Source organism: Accipiter gentilis, chromosome 18, assembly GCF_929443795.1.
Source record: "Accipiter gentilis chromosome 18, bAccGen1.1, whole genome shotgun sequence".
Lineage (NCBI taxonomy): Eukaryota > Metazoa > Chordata > Aves > Accipitriformes > Accipitridae > Astur > Astur gentilis.
This window is the reverse complement of record NC_064897.1, coordinates 20,112,501-20,130,347: the sequence shown is the minus strand read 5'-3', so window position 1 is coordinate 20,130,347 and position 17,847 is coordinate 20,112,501. Positions and strand designations below refer to the sequence as shown.

Sequence of the window (17,847 nt, the reverse complement as noted above, 5' to 3'; positions counted from 1 at the left end):
AAATTAGGTGTTTCTGTTTTTTGACCAACACTGTAACTATAATTTGAGACATAAAGGGAGTATCATTTTACAACATTCCAAAACAATATTTCAGCTGGAAAATGAATGGTACCTGTAGATGCTAAAGAGAGGCAATCCATCTATGAAAGTGCTCCTCATTTCCTATCCCAGACAGCTGAAACAAAACAGATGTCACCAAAAAAAAAAAAAAAGTTAGAAAAAAAAGTTAATCAAAATCTAAAACTAACACTAAAAAAAGAGGTCAGACAACAACAGTGATGCAAGGTCATAGACGCATACAAACTCCATGTTAAGACTCATGTTTTCTACCTCCTTGAAAAAATATGATGGAGGAAACCTAAATAGGCAAATTATACCGGGAGCATGAACATGTTAAATATTGCAAACATTTCATTAAAGATATTTAGTCAGTTAACAGTGGTTCCTAGCACAAATCCTGTGTAGTTGCTACTTTCAGCTCCTTGATGATGGTGCAGTTTATAGATATGCTGTCCTAATAGGATCTTACATTAGCATCGTTTAGACAAAGAAAGAGAAGAACACAGATTATTTAAAGAGGGTGGGAAGAATGCTGACAAGGGCGGAGATGCAGATAGGGAGACGCAGCTCAAGCTAACTGTTTTGAAAGGTCTACTTTGCAATACCTTAATGTTTAGCCTGAATAACTGGAAAGGGAATAGCCTTTTGGGAGGCAAAAGCAATTCTGAAGAGCTTTATGTAGAAGTATATGCAATCCCTTGTAGTGTTGAAAAGCAAGCTGAACAAAACAAGAATATTGCTACTGAAGTACAGGTTCATCTGTCCTCTTAGGTTCTGTATGATTGTTAATATACTTTTATCAATAATGGTGTACACTAATTAGCATTAATACTAAAATTAGGACAAAAAAGATTGCTTTCCTTTGTTTTAAACATTGCTTATAATACTAAAAGATCATAGGATCTTCAAAAGGCATGAAGTTCCTGATTGATCTCAGAAGACAGAGGATGAGACGCTGCTTCCTTATCCATTTCTCAGTAGAAATAATAAGCCCAAAGACCAAAAGAGCTGTAGGTTGTACAGGGTTACCCTGATTGTTCCTGTTCCTCAAAGTAGAACCAAGTATGTTTGATCAGACCCACCTTCTTTCAAAATCTCCATAATTTTACTCTAAAAATGAATGGTATAGACAAAGTGATTACCAGCAATAGCTATAGTGGTTTTGTCAAAATGAGCCTAAAATTAGGACTGAGTGATGTCAGAATTTATTCTGCACAGGAAGATACCTTCTCCTGTGTTCTACCCCCCTTCAAATTCCTGATGTGCAGAAGGAACCACTGAAGTGAAGAATGTGCCGAAGGAGAAAACAACATGTAACGTAAGTATGGCTATTTTCTTAAGACTTTCTCACTATACTGACAGTTCCAAGAGTTAAAAATGTGAGAAAAAGACCCCATGAGACAAACTCCAAATTTTAAACATTTATATGCATTATATATTATAATATATGTTTATGTTACAGATTTTAACACATATTCTGAACGTTTTTATTAACTTTGGATTTTTTTTAACAGCCTTTTAACAATTATACTCTGCACTTTTCCCATAAAAAAGCGGGAGTGGAAGAATCGGGACTTTCTCCCCATCGTTTGCTTGTTCAGTTTTTGCTATTGAAAACTCCGTGTCTAATGCAATCACATAATTCTGGGAACTAGGTCTTTGGGGAAAAACTCATACCATTTAGCAAGAAGTGCTAGCATTGCCTGTAGTAGTCCCCATACTTCGACATCAGTATGAAATCTTTAATGTGAATGTTAAAGGGTTTTAATGTGTTCATTTTTTTTTAATAACAACCAGTCCAGGTCTAGGTCTGTGAATGATGATGCCATGTTTTGTTAAACTCCTGAGCCTGAAAACTTAGATCAAGCTGACGTTGAAGCCAACAGCATCCCACAGGAGTTTCCATCAAAGATGTATTGTGCTTTATGAGGCCTAGGCAACTGGCTCAAATCTCAAGCAAGAAACTGCCAGTAAGTTAAGAACAGATGTACCTAATTTTGTTCTTATGGGGGGAGAGTCATGGCCATTACATTAACTAACGAGGCATTGCACATGCACAGGTTATAACTGTTCGTCTTCCAGTTCCTATGTTTCTAACCAATAGACCTTTATGTTGGGGGGGGTGTTGGGGCTGCGTGGGAGTGGGTGCGTGTCTATACTTTTATGTATCTCCAAATGGTACCAGGGAAAGGGTACTACTTAACAGAATTTCAATTTTTATTTTATTCTCTTGTGACAATATCTAGCTGGCAAGCTATCCCCTGAAGAGCAACTCTACCCTCCTCAGGAGCAACCATTTTTAGGACCGAGGCTGAGCCACTGAAGTCTTGGAAGAGCCAGCTATAAAGAAGTCTCGGTAATGGTATTTCTGAGCGTTTGCTAATTACTTGTCAATATTATATTCTCAGTGTTCCTTTTATTGCTGTGATTTCGCTAAAACTCATAATCAAGGATTTAGCTGTCTGTTTTGCACTTGCACTGAAGGAGAACATCTCATCATTTGATTGCACATAAGGAAAACTTGTCAAAACCACTTACATTTGTCTTTAAATGTGAAGTTTAGCATCATTATAATTACACAGGTGAACCCTTTACAGATTGACAAACAAATCATTTTAAAAGGTAAGAGAACATTTTGATAAGTGGAATTTCTTCTTTGCCCATACATTCAGCTCAGAGTTGTGCTGGTTGCATCACACTGTGGCTGCAGAGTGTCCTAATGGTCGCTCCCCACAATGGTATTAATTTATTCTTAAGAGAATATATTAAGAAATATTTCTTTAATTATATAAGCATCCTTAGAATGAAAGGCACCGATTATGTATTTCTAAATGTGTTTACCATAGTTTTACTTTTAACTGGAAAATGGTTATGTGTCATGACTCAGCTCATAGGCAAATGATCAGAATGCTTTTCATTTTCCAATCACTTGCCTGCTACGGAGTTAGCGCCTCAAATTTGTTATCAATGGCTTGTCACCGGGAATAAAATTGACCATTTCAGTTCAGTGCCTGGGGAAGGCTATTTAGCACTGCGATGGATACTAACTGACTCTCTTAACGAAGTATCAAGGACTGATTCGGTGGGATTATAAATGCTACCTTCTCTACTTCTAAAGCCAGTCCTTTCATAGAGTAGTTAGGCGTGTGGGTATAGTGCCTTGAGAAAAAAATAGGTATTAGCAAATCAAGGTCTCCCTAAGAGAAACTGAAAGGGAAATTTGCATTCTATTTGTTCAGTAATCGTTTGCCAGAAGTTTGAAACCAAATGAAAATGTCAATTTTATTGGTTCTGTTTCAATGGAAGAACATTTTTTTTCTGCATTTTGCTTTGATTTTTACACAGAAATACATAGTGACAAAACCCCAGAAAATAGAACATAAATGGTATTTGTTGCTCGGCACTTCAAAATAAAATGCCATTTTGTTTTGGTTTATACTTTCCCCCAAACTGTAAAACTAGAGTGAAATGAACATGTATGTTTATATAGGAAAAAAAGCGATAATGTACTCAAAGCAGCAATTTTTTTTACCATAGTGAAGACTTTTTTTTTTTTTTTTTTAATGTAATAAACTTCAAATCCTGGATATGTAGGACTTTCATTCCCAGGATTGCCAGCACAAAAGAAGAAAATAGTGAGAGAAGCCAACATACGAACATCAGTCTTTTAAATGCTGGGGATCTGGAAAGGCCTGCTGTGTCACATTATATTTGTGGATTTCAAACTGCAACATGCAGATGTATGCACATGAATAATTTTGAGCACAAGAGCTTTAATCCCCTTGCAGAAAATAGAATCAGTCAAATGTGTAAAGTTACAACATGTATTCACGGTTTGGTGACTGAAGCTTAAGACCAAGTTCTGGGACACTGACTTTGTTTTCAAATATCTTAAGTTTTTAGCATACGTGCATGAAAGAATAACTCTTCTGGGTTCATGCTTTCTGTTTGCCGCCTTCTTCATACATCTGAGAAATCTGATTTTTTATATACTGGATTACTTCAATACTACAGAGTGAGGTATGAATTATTACTTTTGAACTCCATGGATTTTTCTACTCTAATTATAGGATTGATAGTCTCTGTGACAATACGCCTGCCATTGTGCGGACTTGAAATGAAAGATAGAGTGAGAAGGTACACAGCTCAGAAACAGTTGATTTCAATCTTCGATGCATTCACTAAATAATTCAGTATCACTAATGGAAATCTGATCTTACCGCAGGAGCGGGGATGCGGGGCACTCAGTTGCCAGCGTTTGGCAGCTCAATAGCTGGGGAACAACAATAGAGCAAAAGGTGAAAAAATCTTTAAACTATTGTCGAGTTATCTTCTTTGCTTTCCTGGAATCACGTTACATCTTCCTGGAGCTGCTGTTGCTGATGGCTAGGGAGGGCGAGAGAAAGAAATTGATATTTACAGTGTATCTGGAACAAACAAGGCAAGCTCAGCTCGAGCTGACCTTTTAACTGGTGCGCAAGGGGTCGTGTTTGCTTTTTGAAAAGTACAGCCTCATTCTACCCAGCGGTGGGACCAAAAACAGTGAAGCGCTTCTTGGGAGAAAATTGCACAAAGCCTTGTCCTCTGACTGTGTAGTCTGAGCTTTAGAGTCAGAATTTTTCAAGGGCATCTCTGGAAAAAAGTGCAAACTCCTGTTAGAAGCTGATGAGATTCAGGTAACTATCCATCTTCAGGTGGCTTGTGAAATGACTACTAAAAGCACTGAGAACCCCCAGCTTCAAAGGGAAAATTCGGTTCTTTTCAAAGGAAAAAAACCTCAGTGAGAGGAAGTTCACTACGGGTGGCTTTCTACATTTTGGCACAAACCCTGTCTAATGCTGGGAGCTTCTTTCCCCCAAATTGCCTCGAACATTTACCAATTAAATTGGGATTCTAACTGGGATCTAATACTTTTGGATTGTTTATAAGAGTATTTGCATGTGGAATCAATCAGAAATCCTTTTATAATGTCTCATAGCCCTAACCTTCACTTTTCCTTTTTAAAAGAAAATTCAGCCTTGTCTCTCTCTCTCTCATTACATTGCCAATTTTTGGTTTGGGTAGCAAAGAGAATACATGAAAGCAGAGATTGGCGTTCTATAGCTGCCAGTCCATTCCTCACCTCTGTCATTTGAACAGGGTGGAACCGGCAGCTGTAAACACATGTTGAGGATTTTAAAGATAAGTATCACTGGCAATCTGCAAGCAAATTCTCCTCTCTAGATTAGCTGTGTGTCCAGACTGGAAAAGAAATAGTCAAAAACTATTTTTTCGGTATGGATTTTTCTACATGTCACAAGAAATATAAATTAGGCTGCAGTTCCAGAGATTGTGCAGGAAATAAAGCATTGGCTGGAAAACAAAGTCAGGAGAGAGAAAACAGCAGAGACTTTCTGGAGATAAGCCTCTCCAACTTCACAGTTCTTTTAATAAGGAAAATATCCCTGTGGTAAGTACATGGTCATAGCTTATCTTCCATCCAACCCTTTTCTCCATGCTCTCCTGTTCTTTCCCACTGGGAACCAGCACAATAGGCACCTTTAAGGCTGTGATTAACATACAGTTGATGACTTTTTCTTAGCAAAAGAACTTACATTGGTCCTCCCAAGATGGCTGTATTCACCAGCTGTCCCACCTCCTTCTACGTCTTTATGAGTTCTATCTCAATAGCAAAGATTCAGTCAAGAAATTCAAGTGTTGCACGCCATTAATAGCAAAGGCATCAAACAGAGCGGGCAATTTGGGGCAAAGAATATCTTTCTGTATTTGTACAGTGCTTATTGCAATGGAAACCTCAGTTAAGCCTCAAGGTGTGACTGAGACAGAAATAATATTTAAAAAACATTTACATTTTGTCAATTGAAAACTGAGGTGATACTTTGTTTTTCAGTTGTAGGTGCTTCAGACCATAATCTGTCCTCTGAGCAGCTATGTTAACCTCATCTGCAGTTTTATTTTGGACTTTCTGAATCAAAACCTAAGCCGTATCACGCAAAACTGGTTTCTGTGCATGTAAACTCAGTTTCAGGAAATTAATTACCGAGCTATGGAAAACTAGGTATGGAGAAAAGCTGTGAGCAAATTTGGTCATCGATTGGCTGTTGACATTGCTTCTAAAATTTAGTGGACAAATGAGGCTTCTAACGTCATGCACATCTTCGTGAAAAGCTGTTGTTTTCTGCAGAAAGTTTCCATTGTTTTCTGCAAAGCTGAAAATGTTAAGTTTTCAGTGTTTTAGCTAAGACTCGGATTTCTGTAAGGCAAGGGAGAGACCTCTTGACACCCTTTGATGCAATCTGGTTTGGTTTCAATCAAAAAGTCCTCTTTCCTACTTTCTCTGTGTTACTCAGACATGATCGACCACCTGAAATGCCGCTATTGCGGTTGTATGGAGAAACTCTGAGGGCTGAAAGTGTCGACCACTACCGGGTGTGTTTTGATGGAAAGTGTCTACTTCTAGATGTTCGTGGTGCTTAGCACTGTGATGCCAGGATTGCACTGAGAAGCCCTCAGGAAGGTGCAAGCTAGCTATCAAGGATCCGTTCAGCTTTGCACGCTCTGAAACACGAAGACGAAGTTTACTATTGAGCGCTCATTTCCACTCGTCCAGCTGCTAGGAAGGATATTCTCTCCATCTCGAGCCATCGCTTTACACCGCAAATCAAAATTGTTGTTTTACATTACATCACTGTGATTAAATCTGCCGGTGGTGCAAATCCTGAACAGCCATGCCAGGACTAAACACATAACTATGTGATGAAAAGAAGATGCCAAGGTGTGGATGGAAGGGAGTAGTTTACTTTACTAAGAGAGACTCCAGGTGGGTGCAATTGCCCACGCTGGGACTAGCTGCACAGTGCTTTTCATTGTCACAGATGGTAGGTGTTAGATGATGCAATGTGTACGGTGCCAGACGAATTACTTTTTTAGCTCATTCCTCTGGAAACAGGAGAAGAATCTGAACTGGATTTCTGTGCAAACCTGGAGCAGGAGCTGCGAGCTGCAACCCCAGCTGAGACCCAAGCAGTCAATGGGCCCAGTCTTTCAAACCAAGGCAGAAACTTGCTCTGGGGATCGGGAATCACACAGCAATTGCCTGGAGTCTGGAACAAGTCCACCTACTTTTAAATTAAGCTGTGGATTGGGGAACACTCTTATTCAAGGGATGTAATGAACCTAGAAGCTGGAAAAGCCTGCTCCTAAATGAAAGCCTTGGTAGAACTCCAGCAACCACTACAACCAGAAGTGTTGAAACGCCACGACAAAAGTTGTTCTCATGGCACTTTCAGCCCAAGTTTTGATTAAAAGCTGGTTGGTGGTTTTTTTTTTTTTTTTTTTCATTTCTTTTTTTTTATTACCCCCCTCCCAGCAGTATTTCCAGTCCAACACTGCCGCGGTCTCAGTGGCAAGCTGGAAGCCAGCGAGGCTATCAAGTTAAAACTCCCCCAAATTCCGACAGCCAAAGGCTACCCGGGCAAAAAAAAAAAAAAAACCCACCTGTGGATGCCTGTGCCTGGAAAGGTAGCTGACGCCCCGCCGAGCCCCCGCACCGGTCGGGGGGTACCGTGAGGTGCCCCCCACCCCCGCCCTCAGTTCCCCCCGCACCCCCCTCAGCAAGCCGGGGGTGCCGCGAGGAAGAGGAGGGGAAGCCGCTGGGGCTTAAAAGCCCGTTCCCGCCCGGTGGGGGCACGGGGAGCCGCCGCCGAGCCCCCCCCCCCCCCCCGTCCGCCGGCGGAGCGCCCCCGGCCCGGCCCGCCCCCGTTGGCGGGGGCGAGGCTGCCCCGCGGGTGACCCGCCCGGCGGGCGCGTCCCCGCCGCATCACATGAGGGGGCAGCGCGGACGATCGCTCTGCCCCGCCGCCTGCCTCCCTCCCTCCCTCCCTCCCTCCCTCGTTCCTCCCGCCTTCCTCCTCCTCTCGCCGCAGCCCGGGCTGTGCTGAGGGAAAGCGCGGATCAGGTTCCCTGCCTCCCCGTATAAAAATCTCGGCGAGGAACCTCCGGCGGGAGACGGAGAGACGGGGCGCGGGAGGAGCGGGGCGTGAGGAGGCGGCGGCGGCCGGCGAGCCCGTCCGTCCGTCCGTCCGTCTGTGGGGAAGCGAAGGGACTCGCTGCGGCAGCAGCAGCCGCTCCTCCTCCTCCTCCTCCTCCTCCTCATCGGGGACGCCCGCGGCTCGCCCCTCTCAGCTGCGGGAGAAGAGCTTGTTGCCGCCCGAAGTAAGTCCGAGGGGGCGGCGGGGGCTTCTGGGGTCCGCCCGAGGGAAGGTGCCCCCCGCGCTCCCTCCTCGCCTCCGGGGGGGGGGGGGGGAACTTTGCCCCAGCGGGGGGGGTCCGCAGCCCCCCACCTCGCCGAGGGGCCGCGGGGTTTGGGTTGGATGGGGAGGGAGCCCGGACCCAGCGGGGTGGTGGGGTGCCACCTGCGGCCCCGCTGACACCTGCCCGGGGTGGGGGGGGGACGACACACGGACGAGGTTTGGGGGTGGCCGGGAGAGGGACGACGGGGGCCCCGTGGCGCTTCGCCGTGGTGGGGAGCGCAGCCGGGGCGGCGGTGGGCGACCGGCAAAGTGGGAGCGTTAAAAAGGCAGGGCAGGGCGAGGAGGGGAGAGGTGGCGGTGGGGGACGTGACCCAGCGGGGAAGGGAGGCAGGAGACCCCGGCCCGGTCCGTCTCCAGAGGACAAAAGGGCAGCGGGGTGACCCCGGAGCGGCGAGAACCCCCTGCGGGTCCCAGTCGCCCTGTGCCAGGAACGTCCCGGCTGAGACTCGGGATAACGAGGTTAAATTGTTCGCTCAGACCCAGCGCTTGGATGTTTTTCTTGGGACTTTGCCTTCTTATCCCTAGTTTACTTCTGGTGGAACAACTGAATCCAGCAAGCGCCGGTAGACCTGTTTGCAACTGCCGTCGCTAGTTTGTATCTTCTGTTTCCTCGGTGGAGGGATAGGTTGGGAGAAAATCCGAGTTGGCGGTAAAAACACAGTTTCCTGCTCTTGAGCATACACGTTATTCTGCAAATGTGGTACGGTCGCTGCCACTGATGCTTCCAACTCTTTGCCCTCCTTCATCCTTCCCTTTTTAAAAGTAGGGCTTTTTGTAGGGGAAAGGTAGTCTTCCTTTTTCAGGTGCTCACCTGCTCCTGTTACATGTTCCAGTTGGCTGTCGCGCACCTCTCTCGTCCACGCTGCAAGTAGTTTGCCTTAGCGGTGAATGTCTGCTGTGCATTAGCTTAGTGATACACTCTGAAGCTGGATTCTAGGATGTAAACCCTAGCGACTAGTTGGTCCTTGGGAGCATCGTGGAAGCGTTTGCGACACGCGTTAAATCTTTCTCTGTGAGATAACCCTGCGGCTATGGGTAGTGGTAGGTGTTTTAACTACGGCCAGCTTGCTCTAAATGACTTGCATTACAGTGGAAGATTGCTTTACCTGTGGCTCATCAGCTCTTGAACTCTATGCCCTTTCCTTGTTTTCCATTTGGGCCTTGACTTTTATTTTTTGGGGTGGGGGGCTTTTAGCAAAGCTCAACTTTTTGGACAAGAAATAGAATGAGTGCGTAACTGTTTTTATTAGGGAGAAGGAGGGAAGGGATGGAGAGGAAAGGAGAGGAGGGAAGGATATGGGAAAAGTTGTTATAAAGAAATACTTGTCTCTTACATTTTCTGGACAGTGTGCTTAAGCTGATTTACAAAGCAAAGTTTGTGGGATTTTTTTCTGTGTATTTCTGTTTCCTCCCTGGAAAAAAATGAGAATTAAAAAAAAGAAAAAAAAAAAAAGTCTGAACTTTTGATCGAGAGAAATGGTCTGAAGGGAAAAAGGAATGTGCATATTTGTGACAAAATTTGTTAATTTTCTGTAGTAATGAAAATTTGGAAGTGAATGGAGAGGGTACTTTGTTGGAGAGGACAAACAAAAAAAAGCAGCAACAGAAAACCTGGCTGGATAACTTAGTGACTCTTCCTAAAGAGCAGGAAAGCAGGGGTTTAATATACTCCTGTCTCCAGGCTAAGCTAAACTCTTTGGTGACTTATTACTTACTAAGCTTTGGATGAAATTGAAGGACAGAAACTTACTGAATTAGCGTGCTTCAGAGCAAGCGCTTGGAAAAAAGAGAAGCCAGCAACAAATCTTGCTTTTACAAATGGTAAGTCTTTGTTTATAGTGTAGAAGTGGCCTAAGAAAAACAGACATTTTGCAATTATCCAGATGTCTATCACCAGTTATTTGAGATGCAGTCTGTGGCTGATACCTCCTTGCCAGCAGAAGGTTGGTCTTACTACAGTATTACAAAACGTAGTGCTGCTATCCCAGTGCCGTATGCCTGTATTCCTCTACACCCGTACCGACACGAAGGACGCTTTGGAGGCTTATCTTATTCCTGACACAGCTGTACTGATGGATGTTTTGTGTAGATTCATCTTTCTGTCGCTGATCTGAATATTACTACTTAGCTGACTTCTAGCAGTCACGGCTCCAGCAAGGTGCTTCCCCGACATGTCCAACGTTTCTTCTCAGTCATTCTGGGAATGGTTGTTCTGGAGTCCTCAGATAAATAAAAATAATCCTTTACAGGAGCTCTGAAAATACGCTCATTTAAGTCATACTCTATTTTATTTTAGTGTGTTTTTGCAGTGGGGAAGGTAGGATTTATCAAGTGGTATAGTGTAACAAGTGTTTTAGTGTAACAGTAGGGCATTAGGGATGGAGCTGGCATTGCTCGCGAAACCTCCCGCTCTGTTCAGGCCCCCTCATTACCTACACTCCCAACTGTGGTGTTTTCTGTGGGAACTGGTCTTTAACAATGTACGCTTTGCTTCGATATTTACAACCTCTTGCTGATCAGTGTATCAAAAGCATTTTCATTTAGAGGATTCATTTCAGGACTTTAATTGAGGAAATCTCTTTGTTTCAAGCCTCTATAATAAACCATTCAAAATGCTGTCTTTGAACGAACTAGGTCACTGTAACGCGCGCACACACACAAGAGTGATTCTCATCTGCTTAGGGTAGCCTGCATTTGGTTGAGCCATATCCCTGGTGAGCTTGTGCCTGATTTATCCTTCTTGGACTGGCTTGTTCACAGGGAGCTTATGCTGAAAATTCACTGCTGGAGGTCATTCTCCATTCTTGGCATCTCTGGCAGCCTTAAGCTTAAATTGCAGCCTCATTTTCTATCCAATCAATACCACTCTTATGTCGCTGAGTTTCCATGGTGCCCCCAATCTTCTGTCTACATATTGATGTCTGACAGCAGGAATAGCATTCTGTGTTGCTATATATACTTACTAAACCTGTCAAAACTATTTAGGGTCTGTCGCACTAATTTATATCCATATCCTGATATTATTTGTATCTGTTGAGCTTTGACTGATGGAGCTCGCTGCACTAAGGAATCAGCCCCAACAATGCACTCCAGGGATGGCTCGAGGGATGGATGTTTTGAGAAAGGGGAAAAAGACTCTCTTCTAGAGTAGCTGGGGTAGTCTAGAATCCTTTGAGCACAATAGAGTCATTTTGAAAACATCCAAGTCTCAATGGCTCCAAGTTAATGCTTTGGAAATCATTCTCCATTGTGCTGCTCTGAATGCATAGAGGGTCCTCTCCGATGGAGCCGCAGAGAGGAAAACAGAAAAGTGGGCATTGTCAAGTGTTCAGCGTGCATTTGAGGAGAGTTGGGGGAAATTTGAGTCTGTTGGCTCACATCAACTTTCTTCAGCAGAAGCACTGTGGAAAAATGAAATTAAAGGATGGAGCTGTGTCTTCTGTAATGTGGATGTCTATTTTACTACAATAACTCACAGAGCGTTGTAGTTGCGTACGAAATGGTATGGCTGTGTCTCTGTGGATTGACACAGCAGCTGCTAACAAGATGAGAGAAGGTGTATCTTCTGTGTGTCGTTAACTTCCAAGGGACTGATACCTGTTATTTGTGCCGCCAACAGTAATATACGCTAAGTAAAGACCAGTAGATTTATTTATTCTATTTAAATATGCTTTGCAAACCACTGATCTTGAATCAGAGGTGGTCATCAGCTGGAGAAACTCTTTAATCCCACTGTGTTTAACGTGATCTTGATCCAGCCCATGAAATAAGAGTTGGCAGTCAGTATGGAATTTGCTGCTTAAAATTTTTTTTGCTCTGAGTTGCCAGAACTGATTTTGTGATGCCAAGTTCATTAATACTTTTCAGACCCTCTTTTGGCTCCCACAGTCTTTTCACTAGTGAAGAGTAAGGACCTTTAAGACTTAAAAGGCACTGTTGCAGGTGGTGGTTGACGTAGTGGTATTAAAGTAGTTCAGTTTGTTAAGTTTTCAGCAATGGCTTACCTTATAACGGTAGAAAGGGTCAGTGGGGCGTTACCAAACTAGACACTCTCCTGGCCAATATGTCTCACCTTATTTTATTCCAAGGAACAGAATCACTGAACCATTTAAAATATCTGGCTCTACCTCCTGCAGTGGCACCATGATTTTTTTTTAAAAACTTTTTTCTCATTTCCTTCCTTGCTTACATATGTGGGAGTGACTTTTTAAAAACTGTAGTCATCTTGCAGACTCGTTTTTAATGTCTTTCAGACTGAAGTTTGAGAGAACACAGCTGTAGGCAGTTTCATGGGAGATGAGAAGGGGGAATGTGAATATAATAAAGAGCTAGATATATTACTGATGCAGCCAGGTGATTTCCACACTTTCTGTCCCTCCACTCCAAAAAGCCTCTGCCCTTCCTCACCTTCCCAGAATAGCAGATTCTGGTTTCAATGTGGATAACCTCTGGAGGTGAGGAGTAGAGCTGACTATGTGTGAGGCAAAATCCAGTTTTGTTACCTTAAGAAAAATGTATCAATATGTTAATCTGGGCCCTAGGAGCATGTTGTTTAGCAAGTGCTATTAATTGCATGGCAGCTGCAACAGAGGGGTAAAGACTTTTAGAGTGGAAGAGCATTACAGGAGTTGGGGATTTTCTGATAAAGACACTGTCTGAAAATTAATAGTGCTTGCGGCTCCAGGCCACTGCCATTTAGTAAACTGCAAAGTTCAATTTTAAACTGGACCTTTCTCCTCTGAGGCCTGCCAGCACTATTTCAGAGCTCATTAAATGTTTCACAAGAGTGTTATAAAACTCTTCCTTCCTCATTAGTTTCTACAGAGTTCCAGCGTAGCTCGGACCCTGTAAACATCCCCTATTTAGTTGTAGATGATACCATCGCAAGTGCCTGTGGGGAGGGAAGAGAAAGAGGAGAAATTCCTCAGTCCAAATGCGTGTTTTGACAGTGGTCCACAGCTAGCTAACACCGTAAATGAAGTAGAATTTTTGCCATCTTCAAACAATATTTTGGAGCGACTCACGATCAGTACAAGTTCTCCTCCCAGGAGTAAAACCAGACAGAACAACTGGGAGGGAAGAGGAGGCTGGATGGGCTCTTTCTTCCTTCAGCAATACTCTCTCGATGCGCCTGGCCTGATGCTCGGTTGTCTTCGTGGAGCTGGTCCAGAGAGCAATGCAGACAGGTACAGCACTAGGGATGCCAGCCACAAGGTGGAGGTAGCCTGTTTCTCAGGCTTGAGTGCAAAGTTGGTCTTGATCTTCTGAGCTCATTAAGGAAGATAGACCGCTCTGCTGTTGTCTTCACCATCTGACTTTGCTACCTGCATCTGCCTGTTGCCTTAGGCTGTCCCTAAGGATTCGAAAGGTAAAACCCAGATAATTGTGCTCTATGGGTATATAAGAAAGGAGGAATTCCCTGTGTATTGACACAAGCAGTAAATATCTATATATCATCTGTGGAAATCAGAGTGTTCCTGTGTGATTCTAAGCAACGAAAATGACTGAACTGGCTTCTTAAATTCAGTTCCATTGGATATCAGGCACAAAACCTGTTTTGTTCTTGGTTTTTGTTTCTTAGAGCCATGCAAACAATGACATTAGTTTCATAACCAACTAAAGATGATCTGACTATTGCATTTAAGGCTTCCTTGTTTCGACTGGATCACTAGTACAACAGATTTATTTATGTATTTATTTATTTTTTTTTAGACATACTTCTCACACATCATGTATCTCAAAGTGCAAAAGAGCCTTAGTAGTGCAACGCAAATGTATGCGCCCATCTGTAGCCACCAACAGAAGGCTCACAGTCTGGACCATCTTTGCCTCCATGACAGGAGCATTGAAAATGGGCTTAGTACTGTGTGTAGGTAGTTCTCATCAAAAACTTTGTATTTAAAAATAACTATTTTACGGGTGTTTTGTCTTTTTTTTTTTTTTTTTTTTTTTTTTTTTTTGCAGGTTTACAGCATGCAATCAGCAGTGGGAAGAGTGACGTTGGGTCAAAATGCCTATTTTAACATTTCTGTAATGTGCTTCTAGGCACTTTGTTAGACAGTAATGGATGGATCTCTTAAGAAAGGTCTACTGTCTTTGAAAGTGATACAGGAAGGGACTTGGAAATAGCCTTGGTAGAAAGATGACACCTCTAACGTGGTGTTGTCTCTGCAGTGTTACGGCACTACAGGGTCACAGTTTGCTTTTGGACAACTGAACTTCTTCCATTTCCATACTGAGATCTTTTTCAGTTCACTAAGAGTCATATTCTTCCTGTCAAGCAGAGATTAATAGTATACCAGGCACACATCCTCCAACCATTATTCAGGCAAAGCTGATGCTTCAGCAAGAGCTTCATCAGAATAAGGACTATAGAATTCAGCCTAAGATTTAGAAAGGGTGCCCACCCCTTTGTTTTGGGGACAAATTCTTCAAAATAAGACACAAGTGAGTTATAATGCTGGTAAATGGTTGTGACTCTCCTTGCACTTATTGCAGCAGAATCTCATTACTTTCATTGAAATTGCCTTTGGAGTGAAGCACCTTTTAGTAAATTAAAAATAAATCAAGAGATTGTTCTGATACTCTGCCTTAATTCTGGTAGGAAAACACTTTGTTCCTTTAGCTTGAACAACAAAAATTACGTGTTCAAAAGTAGCCTCCCCACCCCCACCATGTTAAATAGAAATAGTTTGAACTTCTTGTTCTACCTACGGTGGTTTCTCCTGGAAACCCAATCTTCTAATGGCAGTGGCTCAGCTTTCCTTCTGGTGCTGCCAAAAGGCCCCTGAGATGCAATGATTGCTTCCCCATAGCTCGTGCCACCTGACTGCCTGGTTGTTTGTTTGGATTGCTGCCTTCCCAGAGGTCACAAAGATGTTTTTGTTTGCACGAGAGTCACTTGCTTTTATTAGAAGCCTGCCTGGGTGCAGCTGATATGCAGTGGGGACCAAGGGGTGGAAAAAAAATCTAAAGCCAACAGATAGGATTTTTAGCAATCTTCCAAAAATGCTGCAAGCTTTGATTCAGGAACTTCATGTCATTTTGCTTATTAAATCCTCACTTTCCTAAGCTGTCCCTTCAGTCCATGTTTCTTGTCTGATTTGCACGTTGTCAGATGCTTTTGCTAATCTCTGTAGTTGATGTTTGCTTAAGTGATTATTTGGCAGAAGTGTGTGAGCGGGTGTGTGTGTGATTGCCGTTGGCATGGCAGTATGATATGGCATTAGCATACTTGCTCTGTGCTGCAGGCCTCCTCCTTTTCTAGGCATACTTATGCAGTGGGGGGAAAAAAACAAACCACAAAACAAACCACAGAAAGCCATGGAGGAGCCGGTTACTGTACGGTGATCCTCTGGCCAGTTTGACCAAAGACATACAGAGTTCAGAGGAGCCTAAAGGCTGCTCTTGTTTTCCTTCAATTACGAATCATAAACAGATTATCCACCAGCAGAAGATTTATAAAGAGCTGCAGGGATTATGGACTGCCTAAATAGGGGTATCAACACTGAATCTAATTTCCAGGAATTTCCCTGTGCTTGCAAGATAGTGTGGGAACTGTGTTTATGGGGTGGTAAAGAAGAAAAGGCAAGCATAACTCCCGTTGTGTTTGTTAGCTCAAGAACCTGTCTTTAAATGGGACGTGGAGTTTAGTTTGTGTTTTGGACTCCTTGAGTGGCCGTTGGGATTATAGGTGTGTTTTAAGAGTTGTCAAGTCTCTTCTCTTAATTGCTTGTAATTTAAGCTATAGTTTTGCACAGCTCGTGCATTGGAACAGCTTTATGGGCTATGAGTTACCTCACTGAGAACAGCAGCATTTAGACAATGTAAATGGGAAAGTATATACGAAATCTTTGCTTGATCAGTGCCTTAATTTATAAGATTAAACACGGCTGAAATAAAAAATCTCTGATGATACAATAGGCGTTCAGGTGCATGCCCTTTATGAGTGGGTGGGGATGAAATCTCTTATAAGTTTTATAGTAATAGATTTACTGTGGGGCCTTTGGCAGCTTCACTTGATATTTTTCTGGACATCTGTTTAAGCGTGAGCTGTTCCTGTGTTGTTTGGTAAAATTCAAACTATTGGAGAGCGGGGTTTCTCCTCCACTTTCTGATGTAAACTTCTTTTGTCCGTCCATGTTAACTGTACCTTTCCAAGGCGTGGTGTGGGCTGGGCATAACCCCCTTGCCAAAACCTGTCCCTGTACGACCGCCTGGTGCTGCGAAAGTTCTGACTTGATCCTGATGAGAGGTGGAGGCTGCCATCTTCCCGCTGGGATCAGCCCTCAGTTTTGCCTCTGAAGGGAGAAAACTTCTGGGCTTAACATCTGAAATGGCTTTGTAAAGCTGTCTGGAATCAGAAACGTAGGAGAGTAGGGAGCATTTTCTCGCCTTGTCCCTAACTACCTGCAAAATTGGTCATGTTTTCATGATGAAAAGATCTGAAGTTCGAAAAGGGATGGGAATGGGAGGAAAAGTGGGTGAACTCCTTGCTCATAAGCTTAAGTTTGATCTAGAAAAGTTATTTTGAGGCTGCTTTCAAAAAACATTAATAGATCCCCTTTAGTATTTTGCAACTCGGATAATGTTTACAAACACATCTTCTTATTCGGTAGCTTAATGCGCTGTGTGGCCCTTGCCCTTCTTTGGCTGCTTCCCTGTGCCCAAATACAGCATCTCTCTGCTAATTTTTGCAAAGGGTAAAAGCTCTTGAGAATGGCTGGGGATTGAATACTGCTGTACAATGAAAGGACTAAAAAGCAGAGGTGGTATATTACAGCATGTACTTTGTTCATTTAATCGCTGTGTACTATAGTTTAGTTTGGATTATTTATGACTATATCTACAAGGAAGTAGTCCTGTAAAAAAGAACCCCTCTTTTCTTGTGCTAACCACAACTGTAGGTTGAGTGGCTATGGAGACTGCGTTTTTACAGAGGAAAAAATACGAGATGTGTAGACACTGTGCCCCAACATCATGCTTTACACACATAGATCAAAAGTGAGTCTCTGTTTGGAGAAACTTTCCAAATTGTAGGGATGTGTAGCAAAAATGTGCTATCTAACTTTAGACTTTCCAATTGTGCAACACGTACCATAAATGACAAGTTCACCTCTTTCTGTATTAACACTTTCAGCATGTGCAATAAGGCTCTGATTCTAGTTGGGATTTTACAAACTGAGATTTCTCAAGTAATTGTAGGTGGGAATTTCTCATCTTATTCAAATAGGAAGCTCTGAAACAAACAAAAGCCCAAAGCAGGAGAAGTCTGTGAAGTGTAAATTATCTAAGTCAAGAAAAATTGAGGTTGAAATATTTCACATAAAAATTTCCGGTTCGGTAAGCCTTGAGTTACTGAATCCAAGATTTCTATTCCAGGTCAGTGAAATTCTAGTGTGTATCTGAACACTTGCAGCACTTAATGGGTATTGAGGGAATGGAAACAAGAACTTGAGCCTACATATGAGATAGA

At 42.9% G+C, this 17,847-nt stretch overlaps 1 protein-coding gene across 2 annotated transcripts in view; it reads left to right on the top strand.

The window, feature by feature from the left end:
* The first annotated feature begins 7,949 nt into the window (after positions 1-7,949).
* The window catches only part of PTN (pleiotrophin), a 74,118-nt gene continuing 64,220 nt past the window's right edge, over positions 7,950-17,847 (top strand). Inside the window, exon 1 of one of the 2 annotated variants that reach the window (XM_049822205.1) lies at positions 7,950-8,274. The gene's annotated coding sequence lies outside the window, so the exon portion shown is untranslated. The remainder of the gene's footprint in view (positions 8,275-17,847) is intronic. The other variant, XM_049822204.1, reaches the window with a different exon arrangement.